Genomic DNA, 9,786 nt, shown 5'->3' on the forward strand with positions numbered 1-9,786 from the left:
AACATATCAAAAACTCATGTGGAATTTTCCATCTTTTAGTTGAAGAAAAAAAAAATAGTGTGTATAAGTTGTATCACTACAAGAGCTCATGTAAGCAATGTGTTCATTACTTGTCTCATGATTTCTCAATTTATTACTATTATTTCTTCGGTTAACAATGTATTTATTACTTGTTTCATGATTAGGCATGGCAACGGGGTGGGGCGGGGACGAATTTCGCCTCCTCCACACCCTATTCATGATTTCTCAATTTATAACTAATATTTCTTATGTTGCATAACTTTGAAACGTAAAACTAAGATAAGTGTTTGAAGATTAATTTTTAAGAAAATCTACATTAATAAGTTTAACAAAGATCTTTTTCTATTAATAAATATCTGAAACATGTATAGGAATAATCCATATATGTTTTAATTTTACTTGTTTTCGTTGTTTTGATAAATGTATGTAGTCTTTTTTGCGATTTAATAAAATCTTCGCTTTTTTTTATTTTTATAATTTTAAATTGTCTGATTTATATTTTTAAATTGACATTTAAATCTTACATTATTTATTAAATTAATATAATTAATATTGTATAATATTTTTTTTATGATTGATAATAAAGTCAATTGATCTAATATTTATCGAGACAATATTAGATTTATATAAAATTTATGAATTTTAGTTTGCAGAATATTAAAATTTAAAATAAAAAAAAAAATCTTTGAGGCCTTTCTATCAGGTTAAAAATTTGCGCCGGCTCTGACGAACAATTGACGACAAAGTTTGTCGAGGTCCTCGACGTCGTGCAATACGTTGTTGTCAACCTTCAACACAAAGATGTTCCGAGCTTCTTGTATCGGATTCCCAAAATTTACGGTTTGAGAAGCTGTTGTCAAATGTTGCTGGAAATCTGCTATGTGTTTTGTTTGAAAAATCAACAAAAGTGGATTAACCAGTTAGTGGATGACAGGCCACACCCCTTCACATAATACTCTTTTCAGAGCGTCCGTTGTTTAAGTTGGCATGCACTTTGATGACAAAAATCAACTGGATGATATAATGACCAAGGCCTTGAAGACAAGTAGATTTGAAGAGATAAGAAGATTGCTAAGTGTAAAATCACTTAGAAACTTGAATTAAGGGAAAGTGTTGGAAACCAAGAACGTTTTTGGTTTTGAGTGTCAGAAAAACGGAGAACGTTAAACGTTCTCCATATTCAGTTTTGTAATTCAAGTTAAGTTTTGCTTGTATGTGATCAACTAATTGACTAACCACTTGCAGAAACAATGTAATAGAAACTATGTATAAATAACATATTCATTTCTCAATAAAAGATAACACATTCATTTCATTATATTCCTTTTTCTGATTTACTTCCATTGCAAACAGCTTCAAACGCTAACAACCTATAGAGTAACTTTGATTAGTTATTAACTCAACATACATATTAAATTTCATTCCAGCTGTTGGGTATTGTGATTTTACCTCAATGATCATGCACACAAAAGTTTAAGAAAAGTACATTACACGTTAAATTTAAGATATTTGATGAAGGATATCATTTAGTTTTGAAATTTGCAAAATTTTGTGGACTTGATCTAATCAATAAGATCTTTAATTTGGTGGTTGGATTGGTGAAATATAATGTATACATTGAGTTCTTTAATGGAGTAAGTAACCCTCACATTTTAGTTGGTCCTCTTAGAGTATAAAAATCAATTATTCACTTACTACTTTCTTGGATGAACAACTTAATTGAGCGCTTATCATATTAGTGTTTATGTAAAAGCTATTTCTATAAACAAAAAATAAAATAAAGTTAAAATGTTTGCATATAAGTTACAAATTGTTTTCATAAACTATCTTAGAGTCTTTATGAAAATAAGCTGAAAACAACTTACAAATATGTAATAAACGATTTCCCTAAGTTCTCCTGATAGAGCAGAGATAAGATAAAATTAGATGAAAAGAATTACTGTATTAATTGATAAGAAAACAGAAAATGATTCCAGAGCTAATGCTCCTCAGTTAGAGAAAACAATTCTCTTACTGCCCAACCTATAAGGTGTAACTGAAAAATGAAAAAACCGTCCAGCTATCTCTGCACACACTCCCCTTTATTAGTGGAATATTAATTCCTATTTATTAGTGGAATATTAACTCCCTATGCCAGTTAGGCAATCATTATTTTTCTGCATCCCCTTTCTTATTCTTTCTCACATATACTTGCCATTGCTTAGGCCCCACCTCATCTCTATTTACTAAGAGATCCCCCTCATCACTTGTGGGGCCCAGCCCATTCCTATCATCACCCCCACCTTCAACAGTAGCCTTGTCCTCAAGGCGCAAATCAGGGAATTGACTCTTCAGCAGCAGTTCCTCTTCCCAGGTAGCATCTCCGACATCCATGCCTTCCCATTGAATCAACCATTCTCGCTTATGCTGCCCACCATCAAACTTATCCCTCCATGACAAAACCTTAGCAGGAATAATATCCCCAGTGTCAGACTCCAAACTGCTAGGTAATTGAGTTGTAGCAGTATAATTGCCTACAGCTTTCTTCAATAGAGAAACATGAAAAGTAGGATGTATTTTAGATGTTGCTGGTAACTGTAGCTTGTAAGCAACCTGCCCTATCTTCTTAATGACTTGATAAGGACCAAAAAATCTGGGAGCCAATTTTTGATGAATTCTATGCACCACCGATTGCTGTCGATGGGGACGTAATTTGAGGAAAACCCAATCACCAATCTCAAATTGAACTGCCTTGCGTTTTTTATCAGCTTGGTATTTCATGTACTCTTGAGCTTTGAGTAAATTAGCTTTCAATTGACGCAAAGCTTCATCCCTGTCTCTTAACTCCTGGGCTACAGCTTCTACTCTGGTTTCTCCCTCCAAAAAATGCACCAATACTGGAGGTCTCCTGCCATACACCACCTCAAAAGGGGTAAACCCTGTGGAAACATGGAATGTGGTATTGTACCATAGTTCTGCCCACGGAATCCAATGTGCCCATGACTTAGGTTGATCTGCAATAAAACAACGTAGATAGGCCTCTAAACAGCGATTAATCACTTCTGTTTGGCCATCAGTTTGGGGATGGTATGCCGAAGACATTTTAAGCACCGTACCTACTAGCTTGAACAACTCTTTCCAAAAAATACTCACAAACAAGGGATCACGATCACTAAGAATTGACTCCGGAATTCCATGCAGTCTAACCACCTCCTTCACAAAAATAGCAGCAATGGAGCGAGCAGTAAATGGATGTTTAAGAGGAATGAAATGACTATACTTGGAGAGACGATCCACCACCACCAAAATAGCTTCAAATCCATTACTTTTGGGCAAACAAGTAATGAAATCCATAGATATCTCACTCCACACCAAAACTGGAATAGGTAGCGGCTGTAGTAACCCACTAGGCGTAGTCGCGGCATATTTTTGACGTTGACAAGTGTCACAAGCTTTCACAAAATCTTGCACCCTTTTCATCATCCCTTGCCAATATAAAGTGCCTGCCATTCTCCTATAAGTGCGTAGGTAGCCGGAGTGACCCCCACTAGGGGAAGAATGAAAATCCTTAAGTAGATCTTCAATAAGTGGTGAGTTAGCCGGTATAACTAACCTATTTTTGTAGAATAAGATGCCACCTTTTAAGGAAAACCCAGGTTTGGCAGTAACATCCTTTTGAATAGCCTCCACAATGCTTTTAAGCCAGGGATCCTTCGATACCTCTTGTTGCAATTGGCTGCTCTGCTGCCAAATAGGATAGGATTTAAGAGCATGAATTTCAGCATCCTCATGTTGTCTAGATAAAGCATCAGCCACCTTATTCTCCACTCCCGCCTTATATACCACCTCAAAGTCAAAACCCAACAACTTAGCCATCCATTCCTGTTGATTTGTTGTGGTAATATGTTGCTGTAACAAGTGTTTTAGGCTCTTTTGATCAGAATAAACCACAAACCGCCTTCCTAACAAATAATGTCTCCAATGTTGAATAGCTAACACCAAAGCCATTAACTCCTTATCATAGGCCGATTTAGATAGCCTAGATGATTCAAAAGCCTTGCTAAAATACGCAATGGGATGTTTAGATTGCAACAATACAGCACCAACCCCTTTTCCAGAGGCATCACATTCAATTTCAAAAGGGAATTTGAAATTAGGCATAGCTAAAACTGGGGCAGTTGTAACAGCTACTTTTAATTTCTCAAAAGCTTCGGCAGCCGCAACATTCCATCTAAAACCATCCTTCTTTGTCAACTCGGTCAAGGGTTTAGCAATATTCCCATAGTTAGCTATAAATTTTCTATAGTAACCTGTTAATCCCAAAAAACCCCTCACCCCCTTGACTTTCTTAGGGACTGGCCATTGTAACACACTGCTAACCTTGGCAGGATCCACAGCAACCCCTGCTTTGGAAATGACATGACCCAAGTATTCAACTTGGTGTTTACCAAAAGCACACTTCTTTCCGTTAGCCACAAACTGATGTTGTTTCAAAATGTTTAGAACCATCTCCAAGTGCTGCAAATGAGCAGTCCAACTATCGCTGTACACTAGTATGTCATCAAAAAAAACCAATACAAACTTCCTTAAAAAAGGCTTAAAAATATCATTCATCACTGATTGAAAGGTTGCAGGGGCATTGGTAAGGCCAAATGGCATCACCATAAACTCATAGTGACCCTCATGAGTACGAAATGCAGTTTTATGAATATCCTCTTCCTTCATACGAATTTGATGATAACCAGATTTAAGATCAATCTTAGAGAAATAACCCGAGCCATGTAACTCATCTAACAATTCATCTACCACAGGGATAGGATACTTATCTTGAATTGTAACCTTGTTAAGTGCACGGTAATCTACACACATGCGCCAAGATTGATCCTTCTTCTTGACCAAAATAACGGGGCTAGAGAAAGCACTAGTGCTGTTTCGAATCACCCCCTGCTGCATAAGGATCTGAATCTGTTTTTCAATTTCATCCTTGTGTAAATGAGGATATTTGTAAGGCCTCACACTTACCGGACCAGCACCCTGCAGAAGTTCAATGGAATGGCTAATGTTTCTTGTAGGAGGAAGACCCTGGATTTCTTTAAATACAATAGCAAACTGATCTAACAACTTTTGCAACTCCTTAGTCTGTTGATCTGAGACACGAGGCACTTGTGAACCTACCACCTCCATCAAGGTAGGCCATTCGCAGTCTGTTATTAGCCGGGAAGAAGTGATGATGCTTTGGAAAGTAGCCATCTTCTCATCTAAGGCTTGGCCAAGGAGTTTCACCATACTGCCCTTATGGTTGAACACCATAGACATTTCTTTCCAATCCATGGTCACCTTCCCCAAAGTTTCCAGCCAAACAACTCCCAAAATCAGATCCACACCCCCTAACTCCAACACATAAGCATCAAAACAAATCTGCACCGTTCCCACATCCATCTGAATTCCCTTACACCTACCCATAGTTAGGACACGATGACCATCTCCTAACTTGACGCCCAAGGGAGTAGAAGGTACCATAGGCAGCCCTAGAGCTTCAACCACCTTAGGAGATATGAAATTATGCGTGGCTCCACTGTCAATAAGAACCAAAATAGGCGCACCTTGCAAACAGCCCTCTATTTTCATTGTTCGAACCTGGTTTGGAGTGGTGGATACACCGAAAACTCCCATCCCTTTACATTCTAACTCCTCTTGTGCAATCTCTTCTTCCGACTTGGCCTCCAGCACCACAATCTCTCCTTCATCGTTGACCACTTCATCGTCCCCCAAGATAATCAATCGTAACTGCTTCGTTGCGCATTGATGGAGGGGATCCCATCGTTCATTGCAACGAAAACAGAGTCCCTTCGCGCGACGCTCATTAACCTCTGCGCTTGGTAAATGGCGAACGCCGCGTGAGTGACGGCGTGAAACGTCACTAGAGTTAAGACGTGAAGGAGGAGTAGAATTGGGAGGGTGTGTTGACCCGGTTTGAGATCCAGGACCCAGCCCGGTACGCATTTTACCCACATTGTTACTAGTCTGGTTAGGGTTTGCAAATCTGTTCCCTTCCCCTTCGCGATTGGCCCAATTAGGTTTTTGAAATCGGGCCCAAGAACCTTGACCCGGTTTGTAGCCAATTGCATCGCTAAGTAACGATTACGAGGCCTGAAGGTACGCACACGAGAACGAATGTCATGACGTAAACCACCAATGAAATAACCAAGAAACTGTTGTTCTGGTAAACGGCCACACTGTGAAGAATACAATTCGAATTCAGCAATGTAATCCTCAACAGATCCAGATTGTTTTAATTCCTTTAATTCTTCAAAGGGGTTCTCCAAACGACCACCACCAAAACGAACGATCAACGCCTCCGTCAAACTCTCCCAAGACAGATCCTCCGTAGAATCGTGCCATAAATTGAACCAATGAATCGTAGGACCTTCCATACTGAGCTTCGTCAATTGAATTCTCACGTCTGCCGAAATGCGTTGTACGTCGAAATACGTTTCTGCTCGAGTGATCCAAGCCACTGGATCATCACCGGTAAACGCCGGCAATTCCACCTTCTTCGCAGCTAAACGGAACTCATCTAACGGCGAGGGAACCGCTGTAATATTGTCTTGAACCGCCGTCAAAGCCCTCTGAATTTCAGAACCAATGAAGTCACGTAAAGACTCAATGCTGTCCTCCACACGTCCCAAACGCTCCTCCACTCCGGTGATTCTTGCGTCCATTCTGGTTTGCATGAACGTAGCAGGTCGGACCAATTGATAGAGCAGAGATAAGATTGAATTAGATGAAAAGAATTATTGTATTAATTGATAAGAAAACAGAAAATGATTCCAGAGCTAATGCTCCTCAGTTAGAGAAAACAATTCTCTTACTGCCCAACCTCTAAGGTGTAACTGAAAAATGAAATAAAAACCATCCAGCTATCTCTGGACACACTCCCCTTTATTAGTGGAATATTAATTCCTATTTATTAGTGGAATATTAACTCCCTATGCCAGCTAGGCAATCATTATTTTTCTGCATCCCCTTTCTTATTCTTTCTCACATATACTTGCCATTGCTTAGGCCCCACCTCATCTCTATTTACTAAGAGATCCCCCTCATCACTTGTGGGGCCCAGCCCATTCCTATCAGAATATAAGTGAAAAAAATTACCACAAGTAACAGAAGTCCATCAAAACAAAGAATTGGAGTGAAATAGTTGAAGCTAAACAAAGTCCAAACAATTCCAAATAACAGAGCCTAAGGCATTTTCATCATACATTTGTGGTATTAAATTATGTATAATATCTAATTTATATTTGATATTTTATATGACACCTAAAGGTTTTGCATATGTTCAACAAATCATGTTCCCACTTAGCTCTCCAGCTTGGATGAAAGGACCTCGACACGTTAGAAGGCTAACTATGGCTCCACCATAAACTAACTTGGGATCCTCGGTAAAGGTAGGTCCCCACCTAACAATTAAATTCAAATAAAAGGAACTCTTCATTTAAATAATTAGTTGATGCCAAACCCTTTAACTTCGGCACATCAACAAGTTGAACCCTACTAGTCAACAAGATGACGTCAGATTTTTAACAAGAGGACTATGGTAATTTATTTCGAATAACTGAAACGAGCTAAGTTTCTTGTCATTTTTTACTACATGATTTGAACAAACTAGTTTTCTCATATATTAATTTACACTTATTAACACTTTATGTGTATATCAAAACATATAATGAATATCTCTTTGAAATGGTTTTCTTTCATAGTATCAATAATTTGCTTGAAATTTAAGCATCTATTGTTTAGGACAAACATGCTATGATCAAAAGAAAACATGCATTGGATAGGGTTCACGGGACAAAGATTAGCCCCTCCCAAGTGAATGAGCACCACAAGCTCTTATATGATAACCCCTATTTTGAATTTGTGTATATTTCACTACTAGAAATTTCGCTTTTTAGTGACTGATATTTCGGAGTTGGTGTCGACTGAATCAACAGCTGATATTTAGTGATCGATTTAGCGACCTAATTCGGAGACTGATTTAGTGACCAATACTTGAGACTGATTTAACAATCACTTTGGATTGATTTTCTATGTCATTTGAATTGATTTTCACACTGATTTAGCAACCACTTTTAATTGATTTTCACACTGATTTAGCAACCACTTTGAATTGATTTAGCAACCACTTTTAATTGATTTTCTAGAGACGAAGTTTGTGACTGGATCTATTATTTTTATTAAAATTTTGGTCACTAATTCCAATTCCGTCTCTAAACTTTTCAATTTTTTTATAAAAAAAATGCATTACATTAATATCTAATAATAACAACGAAAATCACTTTTTTAAATTTGATTTCAATATCTAAAAAATTCATACACCAAAAATATTCAAGTGCATTAAACATATCAATGTATATAATAAAAAAAAAAAAAAGAAACTATAATATAATTAAGTAGTAATTCTAAGTTCTCAAAAAAATACACATCAAATTTCAGGGTAAACAAAATATTTTAGTCATAACAAAATTCAACAAATTTGTTCTTCAAATATACGACATGAACTGAAATCCCCTTACTCATTACAGTTTTTCATAAAATTACATAATTATATACCATTATCAAAACTAACTATAAGGCCTAGTCCGCCTGATACTCTGGGAATCATCCTTATTTATCCTATAGAAACATGTGCAACCTTACACTTCTAACCAACTCTTTTGTGTGGCTCTTTCTCTCTCTGTCGTGTCTATTTATTTCTCCTTCAGTTAAATGATTCTTCTAATGTATTATGTATTGTTGGAAGTACTATAACAAGAATTGGAAAAAAATGTCCGAGCATAAAAGAAAGAATAAAATTAAGAGATCTCAAGAGTAATTTTGCCTGCAACACTTTAGCAAATTTGCTAAGAATAATTTATCAAGTATAATATAAAATATAAAATAAAAAATAGTACCATAATTGTACTAATACAGCCTATCATACAATAAATAGCTAAAGCAAGGAAATTTTTATAACAACAAATGTTACCTTTTCAAGCCCAAAAATGTTACCTTTTTCTTATATGCAGGCAATGTTACACATAAATAACATGCTACTTGTAAAGGTATAAACTTTGTTTTTATTTCACATTAATTCCCTTTGCATATTCTTGTCTTCAAACTTCATCAATATCGTGAAAAGAGGAGCAAATTATACACTGAAATTTATCATGTCCGACTTACATACGCACGAAGCCATTCCAAGAATTCTCCATGTATACGAGTTTGAGATTTAGGATCTTTTTCAGTAATGGAATTAGAGTGCAAAAAGGGATTGACAATAATGAGAGAATTGTTATAATTATGTGAGGTGTGTGTTTATAGACTACTTACTCAATATATGGCTTGAACTCATTGCAATTGCTGAAGATGTGTACATGAGCAGACCTTCTTTCAACATCACTCAACCAATGTGTTTAGGCCTTCCCACTAGGCATCCTAATTGATTGCTAATTGACAGTGTTATTGTGACAACATCATTCAGTTTTGCAGCTTCATTATATTGGCTTTAAGCAAACAAGGAGACTATTTGGAAATAATGGGAACAAAAATACGTTGTCACTCGGTGTAAGTATGATATACATATTGAGCCTTCCACTCTAGCCTTGTTTTTCACTGTGCGCTTAAAATCACCCATCATTCTAGAAAAAATGAGATCAATAACTTAATAAATGTCGAAATATCAAGAAAAAAATGAAATCCTTAATGGTGAATACAAAATACCTTTCAAATGGATACATCCATCGA

This window comes from Cicer arietinum, chromosome 8, assembly GCF_000331145.2.
Source record: "Cicer arietinum cultivar CDC Frontier isolate Library 1 chromosome 8, Cicar.CDCFrontier_v2.0, whole genome shotgun sequence".
NCBI classification, from domain to species: domain Eukaryota; kingdom Viridiplantae; phylum Streptophyta; class Magnoliopsida; order Fabales; family Fabaceae; genus Cicer; species Cicer arietinum.